Source organism: Giraffa tippelskirchi, chromosome 14, assembly GCF_054371585.1.
Source record: "Giraffa tippelskirchi isolate mGirTip1 chromosome 14, T2T-mGirTip1v1.2.pri, whole genome shotgun sequence".
Classification (NCBI taxonomy): Eukaryota; Metazoa; Chordata; class Mammalia; order Artiodactyla; family Giraffidae; genus Giraffa; species Giraffa tippelskirchi.
In genome coordinates this window covers 35,750,755-35,771,644 of record NC_137288.1, presented here as the reverse complement: position 1 = coordinate 35,771,644, position 20,890 = coordinate 35,750,755, and the positions used below count along the sequence as shown (strand labels likewise).

The window sequence follows — 20,890 nt, the reverse complement described above, 5'->3', positions numbered from 1 at the left end:
GTCTATCCTGGAGAATGTTCCATGTGCACTTGAGAAGATGTATTCTTCTGCATCTGAATGAAATGTTCTGAAGATATCAATGTGATCCATCTCATCTAATGTATCATTTAAGACTTGTGTTTTCTTATTAATTTTCTGTTTTGATGATCTGTCCATTGGTGTACATGGGGTGTTAAAATCTCCTAGTATTATTGTGTTACTGTCAATTTCTCCTTTTATGTCTGTTAGTGTTTGTCTTATGTATTGAGGTGCTCCTATGTTGGGTGCATAGATATTTACAATTGTTACGTCTTCCTCCTGGATCGATCCCTTGATCATTATGTAGTGTCTCTCCTTAACTTTTATAATATTCTTTATTTTAAGGTCTATTTTGTCTGATATGAAGAATGCTACTCCAGGTTTCTTTTGCTTCCCATATGCATGGAATATATTTTTCCATCTTCTCGCTTTCAGTCTATATGTGTCTTTAGGTCTGAAGTGGGTTTCTTGTAGACAGCATATATATGGGTCTTATTTTTATATCCATTCAGCCAGTCTGTATCTTTTGGTTGAAGCATTTAATCTGTTTAGATTTAAAGCAATTATGATATGCATGTTCCTATTGCCAATTTCTTAGTTGTTTGGAGTTGATTTCTTCTCTTGCATTTCTTGACTATATAAGTCTGTTTAACGTTTGTTGTAAAGCTGGTTTGGTGGTACTGAATTCTCTTATCTTTTGCTTGTCTGAAAAGCTTTTTATTTCTCCATCAATTTTGAATGAGATCCTTGCAGGGTACAGTAATCTTGGTTGTAGATTTTTCCCTTTAAGTACTTTAAATATATCCTGCCATTCCCTTCTGGCCTGCAGAGTTTCTGCTGAAAGATCAACTCTTAAGTGTATGGGGTTTCCCTTGTATGTTACTTGTTACTTTTCCCTTGCTGCTTTTAATATTCTTTCTTTGTGTTCTGTCTTTTTTAGTTTGATTAGTATGTGTCTTGGTGTATTTCCTCCTTGGGTTTATGTTGTATGGGACTCTCCGCACCTCTTGAACTTGATTGACTATTTCCTTTTCCATGTTGGGGAAATTTTCAACTATAATCTTTTCAAAAATGTTCTCATCCCCTTTCTTTTTGTCTTCTTCTTCTGGGACCCATATAATTCAAATATTGGCATGTTTGATATTGTTCCAGAGATCGCTGAGTCTATCCTCAGTTCTTTTCATTGTTTTTACTTTATTCTGCTCTTCAGAAGTTATTTCCACCATATAATCTTCCAGATCACTGTTTCATTCTTCTGCTTCAGATATTCTGCTGTTGATTCCTCCTAAAGTATTTTTACTTTCAGTAATTGTGTTGTCTCCGTATGTTTATTCTTTAATTCCTCTAGCTCTTTGTTTATTGATTCTTGCATTTCCCCCATTTTGTTTTCAAGATTTTTGATCATCTTTACCATCATTATTCTGAATTCTTTTTTCAAGTAGTTTGCCTACTTCCTCTTCATTTATTTGGACTTCTGTGTTTCTAGTTTGTTGCTTCATTTGTGTAATATTTCTCTGCCTTTTCATTTTTTTTTTTTAAACTTATTCTGTTTGAGATCTCCTTTTCCCAGGCTTCAATGTTGAATTCTTTCTTCCTTTTGGTTTCTGCGCTCCTAAAGTTGGTCCAGTAGTTTGTGTAAGCTTCTTACAGGGGGAGATTTGTGCTGAGTTTTTTTTTTTTTTTCCCCTCTGATGGGCAAGGCTGAGTGACATGGTAATCCTTTCTGCTGATGATTGGGTTTCTATTTTTCTTTGGTTTGTTGTTTAGATGAGACATCCTGTACAGGGTGCTACTGGAGGTTGGGTCATGCTGGGTCTTGTATTCAAGTGGTTTCCTTTGTGCGAGTTTTCACTATTTGATACCCCCTAGGGTTAGTTCTCTGGTAGTCTAGGGTCTTGGAGTCAGTGTTCCAACTCCAAAGGCTCAGGGCTTGATCTCTGGTAAGGAACAAAGATTCCACAAGTGGTTTGTTATGGCAATAAGTGAGATTAAAACAAATATCCAATAACAAGAAACAAAAGATGAACCCCAGACAAATGGCAGTTACAAAATCAGGCTAATAATAATTAAAGTAATGAAATATATACATATACATATACACCCATGGACAAAGTTAAAACAGTCCAACAAATATAAAGTACAGTAGATTGACCCAGCAAACAAAGGGAAAAATTATATTTACCAGTTAAGAATGAAACTAACTAAAGCATAAACTGGAAAACAAAACTAAAGCAAGGTGCCAATTGGGGAGTAGCAATGAAGACAAAACTAAGAAATGTGTTGAGAGGAAATAAAAGAAAGAAAAGAAAGTATAGATATGCAAAGTCAGATAGAGGTAGATAAAGAAGATTTTTATACATTAAAGATTCACTGCAAGGGGAAAAGAAAAGTAGAGAAAGCAAACAAAGGAATAAATGTAGAGGAAATAATAATAGGTCAAAAAATTAAAAATTAAAATTAGAGAAAAAAATGGTAAATGCCACAAAACTGCAAAAGCCCAATGTAGAGGCAGAGATTTATAACAACAGTAAAAAAAAAAAAAAATGTGACTGATAAAAAAGAAAACCTCCAAAGCTTAATTAGATTTCATGAAAAGGCAAAAAGATAGGACACTGATAGATGAACTCTCCAGGTCGGTAGGTGCCTAATATGCTACTGGAGATCAGTAGAGAAATAACTCCAAAAAGAATGAAGAGACAGAGCCAAAACAAAAACAACATCCAGTTATGGATGTGACTGGTGACGGAAACAAGGTCCAATGCTGTAAAGAGCAATATTGCATAGGAACCTGGAATGTTAAGTCCATGAATCAAGGCAAATTGGAAGTGGTCAAACAGGAGATACTAGGAATGAACATAAACATTTTAGGAATCAGAGAACTAAAATGGACTAGAATGGGTGAATTTAACTCAGATGACCATTATATCTACTACTCTGGGTAACAATCCCTTAGAAAGAATGGATTAGCCATCACAGTCAACAAAAGAGCCTGAAATGCAGTACCTGGATACAATCTCAAAAACGACAGAATGACCTCTGTTCATTTCCAAGGGAAACCATTCAATATCACAGTAATCCAAGTCTATGCCCCGACCAGTAATTATGAAGAAGCTGAAGTTGAAAGGTTCTATGAAGACTTACAAGACCTTCTAGAACTAACACCCAAAAAAAGATGTCCTGTTCATTACAGGGGACTTGAATGCAAAAGAAGGAAGTCAAGAAAAACCTGGAGTAAGAGGCAAATTTGGCCTTGGAGTATGGAATGAAGCTGGGCAAAGGCTAATAGATTTTTGACAAGAGAACACAACACACTGGTGATAGCAAACACCCTCTTCCAACAAAACAAGAGAAGACTCTATGCATGGACATCATCAGATGGTCAATACAGAAATCAGATTAATTTTATTCTTTGCAGCCAAAGATGGAGAAGCTCTATATAGACAGCAAAAACAAGACAGGGAGCTGACTGGCTCAGATCATGAACTCCTTATTGCCAAATTCAGACTTAAATTGAAGAAAGTAGGGAAAACCACTAGACCATTCAGTTCAGTTCAGTTCAGTTCAGTCACTCAGTCGTGTCCGACTATTTGCAACCCCATGAATTGCAGCATGCCAGGCCTCTCTGTCCATCACCAACTCCCGGAGTCTACCCAAACCCATGTCCATCGAGCTGGTGATGCCATCCAACCATCTCATCCTCCGTCGTCCCCTTCTCCTCCTGCCCCCAATCCTACCCAGCATTAGGGTCTTTTCCAATGAGTCAACTCTTCACATGAGGTGGCCAAAGTATTGGAGTTTCAGCTTCAACATCAGTCCTCCCAATGAACACCCAGGATTGATCTCCTTTAGGATGGATTGACTGGATCTCCTTGCAGTCGAAGGGACTCTCAAGAGTCTTCTCCAACACCACAGTTCAAAAGCATCAATTCTGCGGCGCTCAGCTTTCTTCACCATCCAACTCTCACATCCATACATGACCACTGGAAAAACCATAGCCTTGACTAGACGGACTTTTGTTGGCAAAGTAATGTCTCTGCTTTTAAATATGCTATCTAGTTTGGCCATAACCTTCCTTCCAAGGAGTAAGCGTCTTTTAATTTCATGGCTGCAATCACCATCAGCAGTGATTTTGGAGCCCAAAAAAATAACGTCTGACACTGTTTCCACTGTTTCCCCATCTATTTCCCATGAAGTGATGGGATCAGATGCCATGATCTTAGTTTTCTGAACGTTGAGCTTTAAGATCATTAAGGTATGACCTAAATCAAATCCCTTACGATTATACAGTGGAAGTAACAAATAAATTTAAGGGACTAGATCTGATAGACAGAGTGCTTGATGAACTATGGATCAAGGTTCATGACATTGTACAGGAGACAGGGATCAAGACCATCCCCAAGAAAACGAAATGCAAAAAAGCAAAATGGCTGTCTCAGGAGGCCTTACAGAAAGCTGGGAAAGGAAGAGAAATGAAAAGCAAAGGAGGAAAGGAAACATATACCCATCTGAACTCAGAGAATCCAAAGAACAGCAGGAGAGATAAGAGAGCCTTCCTCAGTGATCAGTGCAAACAAATAGAGGAAAACAACAGAATGGGAAAGACTAGAGATCTCTTCAAGAAAATTAGAGATACCAAGGGAAGATTTCATGCAAAGACGGGCACAATAATGGACAGAAATGGTATGGACCTAACAGAAGCAGAAGATATTAAGAAGAGATGACAAAAATACACATAAAAACTGTACAAAAAAGATCTTCACAACCTAGATAATCACGATGGTGTGATCACTCACCTAGAGCCAGACATCCTGGAAGGCAAAATCAAGTGGGCCTTAGGAAGCATCACTACAAACAAAGCTAGTGTAGGTGATGGAATTCCAGTTGAGCTATTACAAATCCTAAAAGATGATGCTGTTAAAGTGCTGCACTCGATATGCTAGCAAATTTGAAAAATTCAGCAGTGGCCACAGGACTAGAAAAGGTCAGTTTTCATTCAAATCCCAAAGAAAGACAATGCCAAAGAATGCTCAAACCATTACACAATTGCACTCATCTCACATGCTAGTAAGGTAATGCTCAAAATTCTCCAAGCCAGGCTTCAACAATACATGAACCGTAAACTTCCAGATGTTCAAGCTGGCTTTAGAAAAGGCAGAGGCACCAAAGATCAAACTGGCAACATCCGATGGATCATCGAAAAAGCAAGAGAGTTCCAGAAAAACATCTATTTCTGCTTTATTGACTATGCCAAAGCCTTTGACTGTGTGGATCATAATAAACTATGGAAAATTCTGAAGGAGATGGGAATACCAGACCACCTGACTTGCCTCTTGAGAAATCTATATGCTGGTCAGGAAGCAACAATTAGAACTGGACATGGAACGACAGACTGGTTCCAAATAGGAAAAGGAGTATGTCAACGCTGTATATTGTCACCCTGTTTATTTAACTTATATGCAGAGTACATCATGAGAAACGCTGGGGTGGATGAAGCACAAGCTGGAATCAAGATTGCTGGGAGAAATACCAATAACCTCAGATATGCAGATGACACCACCCTTATGGCAGAAAGTGAGGAAGAACTAAAGAGCCTCTTGTTGAAAGTCAAAGAGAGTGAAAAACTTGGCTTAAAGCTCAACATTGAGAAAACTAAAATCATGGCATCTGGTCCCATCATTTCATAGCAAATAGATAGGGAAACAGTGGCAGATTTATTTTGGGGGGGTCTCCATAATCACTGCAGATGGTGATTGCAGCCACGAAATTAAAAGACGCTTACTCCTTGGCAGGAAAGTTATGAGCAGCCTAGACAGCATATTAAAAAGCAGAGACATTACTTTGCCAACAAAGGCCGGTCTAGTCAAAGCTATGGTTTTTCCAGTAGTCATGTGTGGATGTGAAAGTTGGACTATAAAGAAGGCTGAGCCCCGAAGAATAGATGCTTTTGAACTGTGGTGTTGGAGAAGACTTTTGAGAGTCCCTTGGACTGCAAGGAGATCCAACCAGTCCATCCTAAAGGAGATCAGTCCTGAGTGTTCATTTGAAGGACTGATGTTGAAGCTGAAACTCCAGTACTTTGGCCACCTGAGGCAAAGAGCTGACTCATTTGAAAAGACCCTGATGCTGGGAAAGACTGAAGGCAGGAGAAGAAGGGGACAACAGAGGATGAGATGGTTGGATGGCATTACCAACTTAATGGGCATGAATTTGAGTAAACTCTGGGAGTTGGTGATGGACAGGGAGGCCTGGCGTGCTGCAGTCCATGGGGTCTCAAAGGGCTGCACATGACTGAGTGACTGAACTGAACTGAATGCCAATAAAATCGACAACTACAACAGAGGGGGAATAAAAGGAAAAGAAAAAAGAAAAAAAATCCAAAAGAATCTACAGAAGAAGTTAAAACATAAGAATAATAAATGTTTCTCTTGAGTCACTGCTGTCAGTGCCCTTTCCCTCACTGGGAGTCACAGTCCACCTCACCTCCCCACCATGCCCTCCAACACGGTGCTAATCTCTGGATCTTCTGTGGGGGCAGCTCAGATTTTAATCTGGCCCTCCTCCTGTGTTTTCTTGCCTCCAATGTCCACCGCTATCAGAACTAGTGCATTTTCTTTTGTGACTTTGCCCCTGTGAGGGCCAGGTGTGGAGGTGGTGCAGCTGCTTGGGTCACAGGGGTTCTGGCAGCACCAGGTACTCAGGGGAGTTGGCAGCTAGGGCAGCAGGAAATACAGTGCTCTAGAAGGGTATGGCATCCAGTACGGGTCAATACGCTCTAGTATTCTTGCCTGGAGAACCCTCCTCCCCGACAGAGAAGCCTGGCAGGCCACAGTGTACAGGGTTGCAAAAAATCGGACATTATCAAAATGACCCTGCATGCATAGACGCAAGACTTTTTTTTGCCTGTGGCAGCTCTGTCCCTTGAGAGTTGAGTGTGAAGGTTGCACAGCTGCTTGGCTTGTGGGGACCCTCGCCGCGCCAAGTGTGCAGGGACATGGACTGCCTCCACTGCAGGAATTATGGCCCCATCAGAGTCTTTTTTCAAGCCTCTTGTAGCTGGCAATCAGAAGTCCTCTTTGGCCAGTCTTTCTCCGTAGCTCCGCCCATTCAGGCCCTTAGAGGGCTCCCTGCCTGGGGTCCTTCTGTGTTGTTTGGCGCATAAGGCACATAGAGGGGCCCCCTGGCTGAGGTCCTATCCTGTAAATCGGCACATCAGTCACTTAAAGGAGCACCTTGGGTGGGTCCTGCTCTGTAGTTCAGTGCCTCAGGTGTTTGATGGGCCAGCCTCGCTATTGTTCAGCTGCCCATGCTGGTGTGTGAGGAGAGGCTATGGTGATGGCTCCACCCCCTCCGAGTGACTCAGCAGTATCGCCTTGCTTCCATGGCTGCCTGGCTTTCCACTACAGGCATTTCGCACCACATTCTCCTCCTTCACATCCCCCTCTATCCGTCTCTCCGCAGTCAACTGTAGCCCTCGCTCTGGGATTGCTTCACAATCCCTAAACTCCAGCTCCCAGCTGCTGCACCTTAAGGGGACCTGTGTCCCTGTCCGGGGTATGTATGGCTGCAGCAAGGACTGTCTGATTCTCATTCCATTTAGAGAATGGAATGAGAGATCAGCTGTTTCACTCTCAGCCTTCAGTGTTTCTCCTCTGACTCAGACAATTGCCCGGATGTGGGGATAAGACCCCTGCTTCACTTCCCCCACCCACCAAGGGCAGGTCCAGGCCTACTAACACTCCTGTATTTCCCCCTAGTTCCTTCATCCTACCAAGTTTTGACTGGTTCTATATATCCTTCTCCTCTGGTCAGATACTCCTGTCCGCTCTCAGCTGGCATTCTGCATGCACTTCTGTGTCTGAAGGTGTATACATGATGTATCCGTGGAGAGAGATGTACTCCATGTCCACCTACTCCTCCGCCATCTTGTTCCACTTCTCTTTTTCTTTTATCAAGACTAATCTCTATGCCTCCCTCGGTGACGTCTGCCTACCTCAGAGGGATTAGAGTCATTCCCAATCACACTTCTGGTCTTCAAAACTCAGCTTCCCTGTATAAAAGCAGTGTGGCCTTTGCAAGTCTCTTAGCCTCTCTAAAGATACATTTATTCATCTGCAAAGTGGGATTATATTGGTAACTACAAGGATTATTGTGAGGATTAAATGAGGTAGTGTTTAGACCAATATCTTGCACATATAAGTATCAGTGAGTGTAAACCCTTAGCAGATCAGGCTTGGATACTGAGATGAACAAGAACATGATACATCATTCATATGGGGAGACTTATTTTCCATGAAAATAAATGATTTAATCACAAAAGCACACATGCTTAAAACATACCAATTTCTACACACAATTATATATGATGAGAAAAAAGTAAAACTAAAAATCAATGACCTTGATGCTGGGAAAGATAGAAAGCAGGAAGAGAAGGGGAAGACAAAGGATGAGATGGGTGGATGGCATCACTGACTCAATGGACATGAGTTTGAGCAAGCTCCATGAGATGGTGAAGGACAGGGAAGACTGGCATGCTGCAGTCCATGGGGTCACAAAGAGTCAGACACGGCTGAGCTATTGAACAACAACAATCAACGACTCAAATAGTCATGAAGGTAGACTGAGTTGGTTTTAGACATATTACATAAAATATTGCTGTTTTTTCACCAATACAGTAGACTAATGCATATAGATGGAATTTGAAAGATGGTAACGATAACCCTATATGCGAGACAGAATAAGAGACACAGATGCATAGAACAGTCTTACGGACTCTGAGGGAGAAGGTGAGGGTGGGACGTTCTGGGAGAATAGCATTGAAACATGTATATTATCATATGTGAAACAGAACACCATTCCATGTTCGATGCATGAGACAAATGCTCAGGGCTGGGGCAATGGGATGACCCAGAGGGATGGGATGGGGAGGGAGGTGGGACGGGGGTCCAGGAAGGGAACACATGTAAACCCATGGCTGATTCATGTCAATGTATGGCAAAAACCACTACAATATTGTAAAGTAATTAGCCCCCAACTAAAATAAATAAATTTCTTAAAAAAAAAAAATGTTGCTGTTTTTTAATCTTCTTTCACCTTTAAATATCTCACTTTTATATACAAGTCTGTCCTCCATCTGTTACCAGTCTATTCTCAACTGGTGTTAATTAAACAATCTTATCTGTTCTCAGCATATATCAGAAGAAGAAATTCTGACCTCTTCAAGAAAAGTTTTATCTAGCCTTCACAGGTCTGAACCCTACCATGGCCTCGTCATTGCCAGCTTCCTGGTGTAATGATACAATTTATTTGTTTGATCAGCTGGGCACATGAATCACTCATTCGTGTGCCTAAGAAATGTACTTACATGATCTGGGTGATCACTTCAAATAAATGTTTGGTTCGTACTTCTCTTCATACACTTGAAGTTCTAACTCTTATTAATACAATATAAGCAACAGCATACATCTCTCCTGACTGGGAACCCATTACGACTCATAAAGATTGACTTTGTTCATTATTCTTAAGTATACTAAAATTTTATTGCCTCTCTCTAGCAATAAAAGGAAAACATACAAAGTTTTCAAATTTCTTGAAAAAAAATTCTCTGTCTAGAAATTATGCTCTCCTTGTTTGTTGAAGCTGTTACGAAAGAACAGTGAAGAATATGACTGAGGGTCTAAGAAGTCTCAATAAATTTAATCCTTTAACTTTCCTTCCAAATTCTGAACCAATGATGTAAGAAGAAATATGGAAAGGCAGGTGGGAAAATAAAAGTGTTTCTTTCAGTTTTGATAGAACTGATACAGAGAATGTGATTAATGTCTGTGGACAAGACAGATAGAAGACCAATCTGAGAGGACTTACCTAGTGGTTCAATGATTAAGAATCCACCTTACAATGCAGGTTCGATCCCTGGTAGCGGAAGTAAGATCCCACATGTCTTGGAGCAACTAAGCCCATGCCACAACTATTGAGCCCACGAGTCACAGAGAAGCTCACACGACACAATGAAGATCCAGCGTGCAGCAACTAAGACCCCACACAAACAAATAAATACATAAAGACCCACTTTAGCCTCCAAATACTAAATCTGAGCATTGGATCAGTTGGTGGCATAACCTTGGAAAATTGAAAGCTTCCTCACAACGTGGGAGAACTCAGCGAGGGGTGGCCCAGAAATAAGGCCGAGCCTAGAAAATGGAATTGAACCCGATTCTCACCTACTTCCTAAAACTAACCCAGATGCCTGCAACTGAGATACCCATGTCCAGATCAGCTGAATTCACCCTGACAATGAACACAGTGACTGATTTCTGACCTAGGCTTCTATGACACAGCCACTGATATTCCTCACAATCAGAGGAATCAGGAGCAAACATTTTTGAAGTGTTTACCATGTGCCAGATGCTTTTCTAGGCATCTTCCATATATTAATACAGTTAACCCACAGGTGAAAAAAAAAACCAAGGCAATAGGTACTAATATTATCCCCATTTATAGATGAGGAAACAGGTACAGAATGGATAAGGACTTGCACTAGATTACACAGCTAGTAAGTACAGGGCTTGGATCAAATCGTAAGATCAGGGTTTAAGTTCTTAATCATCATCCTCGACCACCTCTCCAGAAAGAGACTGATAGACATAGACAGCTAGCTAATAGAAGCTGGATATAAAGATACAAATTTCTTCAGAGCATCAAATCACAGTACATATTTCTTGTCATTTAAATTATTGTAGATAAATTATGGCATTGCTAATAATTCTGAAATAATTTTGTAAAATACATAGATATAGATTATCAAAATAATTGAGAAGGGGTTGCTTACTACTTGATTGTAGTAGGAGTGGATCTTCCCAGGAAAAGGCACTCATATCTTTTTTTTTTTTTTACTTCATTTCCTGATTTAAGAGAGTATTTCTCACTTTCACATTGCATGCTTGTGTGCTCAGTCATGTCTGACTCTTTGCGATCCCATGGACTGTAGCCTGCCAGGCTCCTCTGTCCATGGGATTTCCCAGGCAAGAAAACTGGAGTGGGTTGCCATTTCCTTCCCCAGGGGATCTTCTTGACCCAGGGACTGAACCCACATCTCTAGAGTCTCCTGCATTGGCAGAAAGTTACTTTACCACTAGTGCCACCTAGGAATGTCTTGGTACTTACGTATAAATTTTAATAGCATGGTGAGAGGACAGCTTAACCTTATTTACACAGTACCTATCATTCTTTTTTTTTTTTTCTGTCTAAAATGTTTGATAAAATTCAACAGAAAAATGTGTGTGTGAAGTCAGGAAGAGATTTCTTGATTACTCAGTGTAACAAATGTTAAAAAAAAAAAAATAGGTACATTTTTAGTTGAATCATTTGACTTCATTCTATGACATTTTTATTCCACTCATCAGTAATCTTCAAAAAGTTACACTTACTTTCCCAATTTCCATAGTTTTAAGGAGATTGCTGCTGCTGCTAAGTCGCTTCAGTCGTGTCCAACTCTGTGCAACCCCATAGACGGCAGCCCACCTGGCTCCTCTGTCCCTGGGATTCTCCAAGCAAGAATACAGGAGTGGGTTGCCATTTCCTTCTCCTTAAGGAGATTAGGCTAGTTTATATCTCTTTCTTTCAAATGAATCTTGCAGAATGACATCATAAATGCTTTGAGAAGTTGGTATACTTTTAGGCCATTTATTTAGAAACTAATAATAAACCTAGTTAGATATTTTGAAAGTTACTATAGTTAATTACTCTCACTTGCATCTTAGGAGTTTCTGAATTTCGTGTTATAATAAGAATTGATTAACTTCATTGCCTCATAAAAGCTCCCACAGGCAGTATATGTTCTTTTATAAAAAATAAATACAACACAGAGAACGAATTATTTATCATCTCTCTGTTTAGGAAAATAGGAACATGCAAAGTGTTTTCCCTCTAGTGTAGGAGAATTTTTCACAACAATATCTGTTAATAAGAAGCAGATCATATTTTTAATTAGATCACAGCCATACCCATAGTTCAGGTTTTCCCCACATACTAACAATTCAACTTGTATTTTTCTGGACAAAAGCAGAAATAGTACACTTGTGACTAAATAAAATTAGCCTTGAGAAATGGTTATGTCTTCTCAGTCACTAAATACAGAAGTTAGTACTTACCTATCTGCTTTGGGGTCAAAAAGGAAATAAACCTTCTGGATCCACATGAGCTTCAGATAAATGAAGATGGACACAAGATGGCAAGTTGCTCTGGCCACTTGTAAAAAAGGTGCATCTACCCAAGCTGTAAACATATAGAAATTCATTACTAGATAGCTTGAAAAAGACAAATTACCTGAATTTATGGGAGAGTAATTTCTTTCCTTGAAGTCATGATAATGAATCTCCATTATCCAATATTTTTAGTTTACCCTCAGTCCTCAGAAATTGGAACAATGATTATAGGCTCCAGTGAAAAATAGTTCCCATCTTCTTTCTTTGATTGTCTTACATACTAGGAAATGGGATTCTCTTTGCGTTTACCTTTGCTGACTAAGGGTTTCAGAGATGAATGTGCCACTGTTAAGATTATTTCTAAAAGTTATTCCCTAATCTATTATTATTAAGTTCTGGAGGAAGAAATTAAAAAATATAAGCAATTCTCAACTGAGAAGCATATTTCCCCCAAAACATTGTCCTTTGATTTTGCTTTATTTAAAATCTTAAATGTATTTTCTCATAGAACTAATATTACAAAGTCACCTATGTCCCAATTAAAACCATAAAAGCTTACTCCATCAGGTAGCCAAGTAATAACAATGTAGATTTATAGTATCGACAATATAGGTTAAGTTCATCACTTTGTATTACATTCTATTTTTAACCTATTAGCATAGCTCAGGATTTCTTTGAAAAAAATACTCATATGAAACTCTCACATCTGTAAAAGAGTAGATACATATATAGTATCATTGCTGGCATTGTTTGTAATACACAAAACTTGGAATGTCTATAGATAAGTGAAAGGAACTATATGTATATACATACATAGATATATCTCCATACTAGATATAGGTGAATGAAACTACATATATACATAGTTATAAATTAGAATATTTAGAGAATGAAATACTATACAAACTTTAAAGTAAATGGAATAAATCTATACGTACCAACATCAATAAACCTTAAGAGAAAAAAATGTAGATTGCCTAATAACACATATAAATAATATTAAGTATATAATTTAGATAATGTTTGGAGCCACTTGAAATGGTATATATTGTTGACAAATATGTGTATATGTAGTAAAAGTATAAAAGCACGATGGTAAGAACACACACACCCAGGTGAGAATGGGGTCAACTCTAGAAAAGAGAAGACCATGTTACAAAACTACCTGCAGTATTCTCTCTTTTTAAAATCTCACTCTCTCAGGCAGACCATGAGGTCAAAACTATTTTCCTAATAATTCTAAAATGTTAACCTTTTCATTGTGTCGACATTCGCACAGATGGCACAAAAACACTGATGAGTAAAACTGCTAAAACCTTAGTGTGATTCAAGGCAGTGGCACAAAACTGTACCCCCTGTAATAACAGATCTGCCTGCACAGTGAATGTGTCAAATTCACTCCAAAATGCCATTGAAGAAGAAGACAAAATGAATTTTATTACATCTCAAATCTTGAGTGGATGTACGCTCATATTATGTGTGACAAGATGGGAAGTCCATAGAAAGCACTTCTGCATTCGAGTATGACAGTGTCTTGAGGAAAAGCACTAGTGTGATTATTTGAATTACAAGTTAAACTAGCTGAATTTTTTTATGGGGTACTATATTTAAGAGTTGGACACAACTGAGGCGACGTAGCATGGCATGTTTACTTGTAAAAAGTATTAGCAGATTCAGTACCCTCAGTCAGTTCAGTTGCTCAGTCATGTCTGACTCTTTGTGGCCCCATGGATGGCAGCATGCCAGGCTTCCCTGTCCATCACCAACTCCCGGAGCTTGCTCAAACTCATGTGCATCGAGTCAGTGATGCCATCCAACCATTTCATCCTCTGTCTTCCCCTTTTCTTCCTGCCTTCAATCTTTTCCAGCATCAGGGTCTTTTCCAGTGAGTCAGTTCTTTGCATCAGGCGGCCAAAATATTCAGCTTTAGCATCAGTCCATCCAGTGAATATTCAGAACTGATCTCCTTTAGGATTGACTGGTTGGACCTCCTTGCAGTCCAAGGGACTCTCAAGAGTCTTCTCCAACAGCACAGTTCAAAATCACCAATTCTTTGGTGCTCAGCTTTCCTTATAGTCCAACTCTCACATCCATACATGACTACTGGAAAGACCATAGCTTTGACTAGATGGACCTTAGTTGGCAAAGCAATGTCTCTGCTTTTTAATACGCTGTCTAGGTTGGTCACAGCTTTTCTTCCAAAGAGCGTCTTTTAATTTCATGGCTGCAGTCACCATCTGCAGTGATTTTGGAGCCCCAAAAAGCAAAGTCTCTCACTATTTCCATTGTTTCTCCATCTATTTGCCATAAGTGATGCGACTGGATGCCACGATCTTCTTTTTTTTGAATATTCAGTTTTAAGCCTGCTTTTTCCTCTTTCACTTTCATCAAGAGGCTCTTTAGTTCCTCTTCACTTTCTGCCGTAATCTGTGTATCTGAGGTTATTGATATTTCTCCTGGAAATCTTGATTCCTGCTTGTGCTTCATCCAGCGCAGCTTTACTCATGATGTACTCTCCATATAAATTAAATAAGCAGGGTGACTGTATACAGCCTTGACGTACTCCTTTCCCAATTTGGAACCAGTCTGTTGTTCTGTGTCCAGTTCTAATTGTTGCTTCTTGACCTGAAAGAACTGTTGCTTCTCGGTACACTCAGACTAGAATATTTAGGAGACATTTTTTTAACACAAAGATGAGCCTCTCATTTTCAGAAAAGAAACAGCATATTTGTTACCCATGACAAAATTTTGCTTTCAAGAGGAAATTCAAATTTTGGAAAACATATCTGCCACCATAAGCTTTTCAGTTTCTCAATACTTAAATGTTCTAAGATACATAATGATACAAGTGTGAGTTATAAAATAATACAACAAAATAGGTCAAAACTCCAAAGACCAGTGCATGATGTTACAAAACCTTGCATGGGCAAAACATCCATATGAAGTGTGAAATTAACCAATGGATTTTAACATATGATAAATTAAGGAAACTTCCTTAACATTATAACACAATGCAACTAACTTGTACTACTAATGACCAATTTTTAGTATGATATCAAAGAAGAGTATTATCTGAAAGGCTATTAAAACATAGCTTTCTTTTCCAAACATTTACAATATGCTAAAACCAAAACAGTAGCTAGCAAAAGACTGAATGTACATAGGAGAATCTACCTGCATTCTATTAAGCCAAACTTTAAAGCCATTTGCCAACATGTAAAACAAGGCTGCTCTTCTAATTGTTTCCTTGTTTTCGAAACTACCAAAAAAAGTGTACAGACTATAGATATTAAAAGAATTTTTTAGATAAAAAGAGGGGGGAAAAAAAGAAGAAACTGTCCATGATCCCAGCACCCATGTATAATCACAACTGCTCAATATACCTGATTTCAGACAGGAGGCATAATCTACTCATGTCATTTGTCCATTTTCTTTAGGAAGTTTCTTATCAATGTATATAAATCCTTCCTAAATAGAAGACAGTATCCTCCTTTCTGTCATACTTATCATAAACATTTTCCCTCATATCAGTGTATTTCAAAGCCAATCGCCTTAAAGTACCCAATGACTAACATACATGGTAGCTGAATTTCAGTATTTAACTCTAAAACAATAGTGTGCCACAATTCTGAAGTTTGGAGCAAGGTCAGCTTAAGAATGACATAGTTTCAAGCTATTTTATTTGCATCTAAGCTAATTCAATTTTATCTATATTGCATTATTCCCACTCAGATTCCAGTGTACTTTTCTGACGGGAAGAAAAAGAATGGAGTTAGTAGCCTTGGTGATAATTGAACATAACCTTGACTATTGTCCAAATACATGGTGTCTCCTTGGAAATATCATCTCTCAGGGAGTTTATGGCAGAAATAGAGTTGAGAATTGCTGCTTTAACTAATGTAACTGGCTAGTGGAAGGTCTGCATGATACATGGTGAACCTTTATTACACTTTATGGTTATTAGTTGAATAATCACCTATCTTCTCTGTTGGATTATAAATTCTATGAGAACAGGCTTGACCTGTCTTGCTTATCTTTGTAATTGTTCAATGCATGGATGAATAAATAGTGAGAATAAAACAATCATGTGGTACTTTTCACGATGTGCTGCCTTAATAGTTGAAACAGTAGAAATTGATATTTTTGTTTGCCTATAAGTGACTTTGGTCATGCAACTTTGCCATGACTGTTTGAATGAATCGAATGTTACAGAAACAATCTTCCAAACCCTTGAAAATAATTTTATTGACTTCTTAATTTATTCTATTTGCTTCTTTCCTCCTAATTGGGAATGTACATTGAGTAGAAAATTTTTTAAAAATCTCCTGAGAAAACTTGATCTACATGGTGGATTGCTTTCTACCCTGTAACATAAATAAGTGTTCATTTTGTCAAAAAAAGACCCATTATTAATAAAGATCCTAGTAGATGTGGGATAGTTATACAGCTTCACTTACCTAGCTATTCACCAGGTATTCTGACCACTGTCTGAACTTGTTTTTAACATGTTATCTGCTTCTTTGGTTTTCTTTATAAAATAACAATTGTCTTTTCCCTTCTCTTACCCCCTCTTACATTAATTATCCCAATACATGCAATCAAGGTGGAGGAACAGGATATAAGCCCATCCCTCTCAGATGAGCCACACTGTGGAACGGTCACCATGGTTACCATGATTGGGTCCCCTAAGCTGCACCAGGATTGCAGTTTCATCCATTCTCCCTGAACTGCGAAGTTTTAAATTTGTCTAACTCAGAAGACACTGATTAGAAAACCAGGCTGCCAGTTTATTAATCTGAGTGACAATGCACATCAATATTTTGGGTTATGAACCAGGGTATAGCTTTCCCTATCAACCAAACTTTTAGGAAGTTAATTAGAAAAATATTTTCAGTGAGCATAAAAGAATAGATTATCACAAGGACCTTCTATACAGCACATGGAACTCTGCTCAATGTTATGTGGCAGCCTGGACAGGAGGGGAGTTTAGGGGAGAATGTCCCCTTGCTATCCACCTGAAACTACAACAACGGTTAATCAGCTATACTCCAATACAAAATAAAAAGTTTTGTATGCGTATACATCTTCCATTTCCTTCTTTTTAGTAGACATGAAAAAAGCAACCACATATAATAAAGCATAAATCAGTGCACATTTTTAGTAGATTACAGCATCCTGTGCATAAAGGGCTATCACTGGCATTTAAGCTATGGTTGTTTTTGTATTTGCATTTTGTATATGCGTATAAATAGCTAATAAATGTTGCAATCATTGCAATTTTGTATATCAACACCCATCACAGACCTAAGATAACTGTCTATTATAATCTTGATATAAACCAGAAATTTCCAAGGAAGAGGTCAGGATCAAATAATCTACTTTAATAGGTATTTTTCTTACTAAAGTATCATTATTAACCAATGCATTACCATGTATATTTTGAAAGTGCATACAGTGCTTTACTTCCAAGATTTATCAACACTTTTACATCTTTGTTATGTCCAGTCATGTTTTAAAGTTCAATTTCAGTGATGGAATTATGTTTACAAATCATTTGAACAATGTCTGTTAAATTTTGACACTCAGTTCTATAATGACAACGACTATAATTATTAGCAATTCATTCTCTACTAGGATTGTGATTTTATACTAAGTAGGCTATGAATGAAAGTCCTATTTTGTACTCTTCATATCACAGGTAAAAAATATAATAATAACAAGACAATCTAAATTAATTTAGGAGGCAACATAAAACCAAGTTTAAAACAACTGACTTGATGCTTTTGAACTGTGGGGCTGGAGAAGACTCTTGAGAGTCTCCTGGACTGCAAGGAGATCAAACCAGTCAATCCTAAAGGAAATCAACCCTGAATATTCAGTGGAAGGACTGAAGCTCAAGCTGAAGCTCCAATACTTCCGCCACCTGATTCAAGGAGCCAACTCACTGGAAAAGACCCTGATGCTGGGAAAGATGGAGGACAAGAGGAGAAAGGGGATGACAGAGGATGAGGTGGTTAGATTACATCACTGACTCAGTGGATGTGAGTTTGAACAAACTCCAGGAGATAAAGAAGGACAGGGAAGCCTGGCATGCTGCAGTTCATGGGGTGGCAGAGTCAGATACAACTTAGCTACTGAATAACAAAACACTGACTTAGCATTCATTCATTCAAATACCTTCACTTACTTTAAAGCCAATTCTGATAATCACCTAGTTAAATCTATTACACAGAATTTCTCAGAGTATAGCTGAATATTTCCAATCCTAGGATATTTTATTGCAACCAATGTTAAAACAGTTACAAATAAATTGATTGCCTCCTTGGCAACCATTCCTTCTATTCCCACCAACAGTACTCTGATTTTCCTTGCAGAGTTCACTCCTTCCAAGTCCTTAACCATGTGACTGGGATGGAACTGACCCACTTGCCCATCTTTTGAATTAAGCCCTCTAATTGATTCAACAATGGAAATGTTTCTCATTGTGGATCAATAGGAAAAAAACCAGTTTCATGGCACATGCACAAGCTATGATAATTGATCACAAGCCTTAAATGTGCAAGGCTTGCCTTAGACATTTCATGACCAGAAGGGGAGCCACCATGGAGAGACTAAGGATAAAGCTGATAGGAGTGGAGGCAGAACAGAGAGGCAAAGAGAAGCCAGATCTTGGTGACATTGTTTATGCAGCTGGCTGGATCAGTCATGACCCTGAGCTGGCTGTACTACTGGACTTTGAAGATAAAATGAGTGAATAATTCTTTTGTTAATCTGTTTGTTTTAGCTGTTTGAGTTTTATTTTCTACTACATGTAACTAAAACATTTCCAACTGACATAGAGACTAACATAGAAACTGACTTCAGAATTATATGGAGTTATGATATTAATATATACATGCATTTAAGAAGTAACACAGCAGATAAATTCATTTCTGCATTTAAAAAAGTATTTGAGTTTTTATCCCAGACAATCCAGAGATGAGGATTCAGAGGTAAACAAAATATGCATAGTCCCTCTCCTAGGAATGTCCTGCTTCACTGTAGCAGGCAAGAAAGACATTTAAAATTAATTATACATTAACTCATATACTTTAATTTTGCAAAGGCTTTTGAGGAAGAGGAATAGAATCTCATGGAGGCTCATCACAAGGGATTAGACCTACTCTGGGATGTATAAATTCCCACTGAATTGTTAGTTGCTCAGTCGTGTCCAACTCTTTGTGACCCCAGGGCTTCCTAGGTGTTGCTAGTGGTAAAGAGGTGAAGTGAAAATGCAAGTCACTCAGCTATGTCCAACTCTTTGCAATCCCATGGACTGTAGACCACCAGGCTCCTCTGTTCCTAGGGATTCTCCAGGCAAGAATACTGGAGTGGGTTGCCATGCTCTCCTCCAGGGGATCTTCCCAACCCAGGGACTGAACCTAGGTCTCCTGCATTGCAGGTGAATTCTTTACCAGCTGAGCCACCAGGGAAGCCCAAGAATACTGGAGTAGGTAGCCTATCCCTTCTCCAGCAGACATTCCTGACCCAGGAATCAAACCAGGGTCTCCTACATTGCAGGTGGATTCTTTACCAGCTGAGCCACTGGGGAAGCCCACCCACCTGACAATGCAGGAGACATAAGAGATGCGGGTTCGATCCCTGGGTTGGGAACATTCTCCTGGAGGAGAGCACGGTAACACATTCCAGTATTCTCGCCTGGAGAATCCCATGGACAGAGGAACCTGGTGGGATAAAGTCCATGGGGTTGTAAAGAGTCAGATATGACTGAAGTGACTTAGCATGCGCCACATACTGTAGCCTGCCAGGCTCCTCTGTCCATGGGATTCCCCAGGCAAGAATACTGGAGTGGATAGCCATTCCCTCCTCCAAGGGATCTTCCTGATCCAACCCAAGCCTCCTGCATTGAAGGCAGATTCTTTACCATCTGAGCCACAAGGGAAGCCCCATAAATTCCCTAGGGCTGCCATAGAATATAATTACAAACTAGGGGGCTTGAAACAATAGGAATCTACTCTCTTACATTCTGGAGGCTAGAAATCTGAAATCAAGGTTTTGGTGGGGTCCTCTGAAGGCTCTGGGAAAGAATCTCTGCCTCTTGGCTGCTCGTGGTTGCTGGCAATCTTTGGCATTCCTTGGCTTGCGGCTCTATCACTCCAGTCTCTTTGTCTGTTGTCATATAGGCTTCTTCTCTGTGTCTCCAAATCCCTCTCTTTTTAAGGGATTAGGCCTTCAAAAGATCTTTTTGGAGGACATAATTCAACTCACAACAGAAGTCCTAAGAAAAATTTCTCTGAGATCACCTCGAGCTGACATCTAAGGATATGGAGGGAACAAGAGGGACATGAATTCCTGGGATATGTGGCCTTTGTTGATGATCCATTATTCTGCCGTGGCACATCATTGTCCTGTGTTTCTTTCTGGTCATCCATCTGCAATCTCTGCTGACACTTTATGGGAGAGAAATTGTGGAAGGGCAACTCTTTAATAATGACGGTGATGCAACCTCTTAGTCAGTCACTGGGTCATGTGATAAATGAATTCTGCTTGTGCAGGTTTTTAAATTTTTAATATTCATTGAAAATATTTTTTTCTGAAACTTGGGGCTTCCCTGGCAGCTCATTTGGTAAAGAATCCATCTGCCAATGCAGGAGACCCAGGTTCAATCCCGG

At 39.2% G+C, this 20,890-nt stretch overlaps 1 protein-coding gene across 7 annotated transcripts in view; it reads right to left on the bottom strand.

Moving 5' to 3' along the window:
• The window catches only part of NOL4 (nucleolar protein 4), a 675,738-nt gene that overhangs the window by 590,337 nt on the left and 64,511 nt on the right, over window positions 1-20,890 (bottom strand). For all 7 annotated transcript variants that reach the window (XM_081562521.1, XM_081562531.1, XM_081562522.1 and 4 more), the window contains exon 3: window positions 12,165-12,288. The gene's annotated coding sequence lies outside the window, so the exon portion shown is untranslated. The remainder of the gene's footprint in view (window positions 1-12,164; window positions 12,289-20,890) is intronic.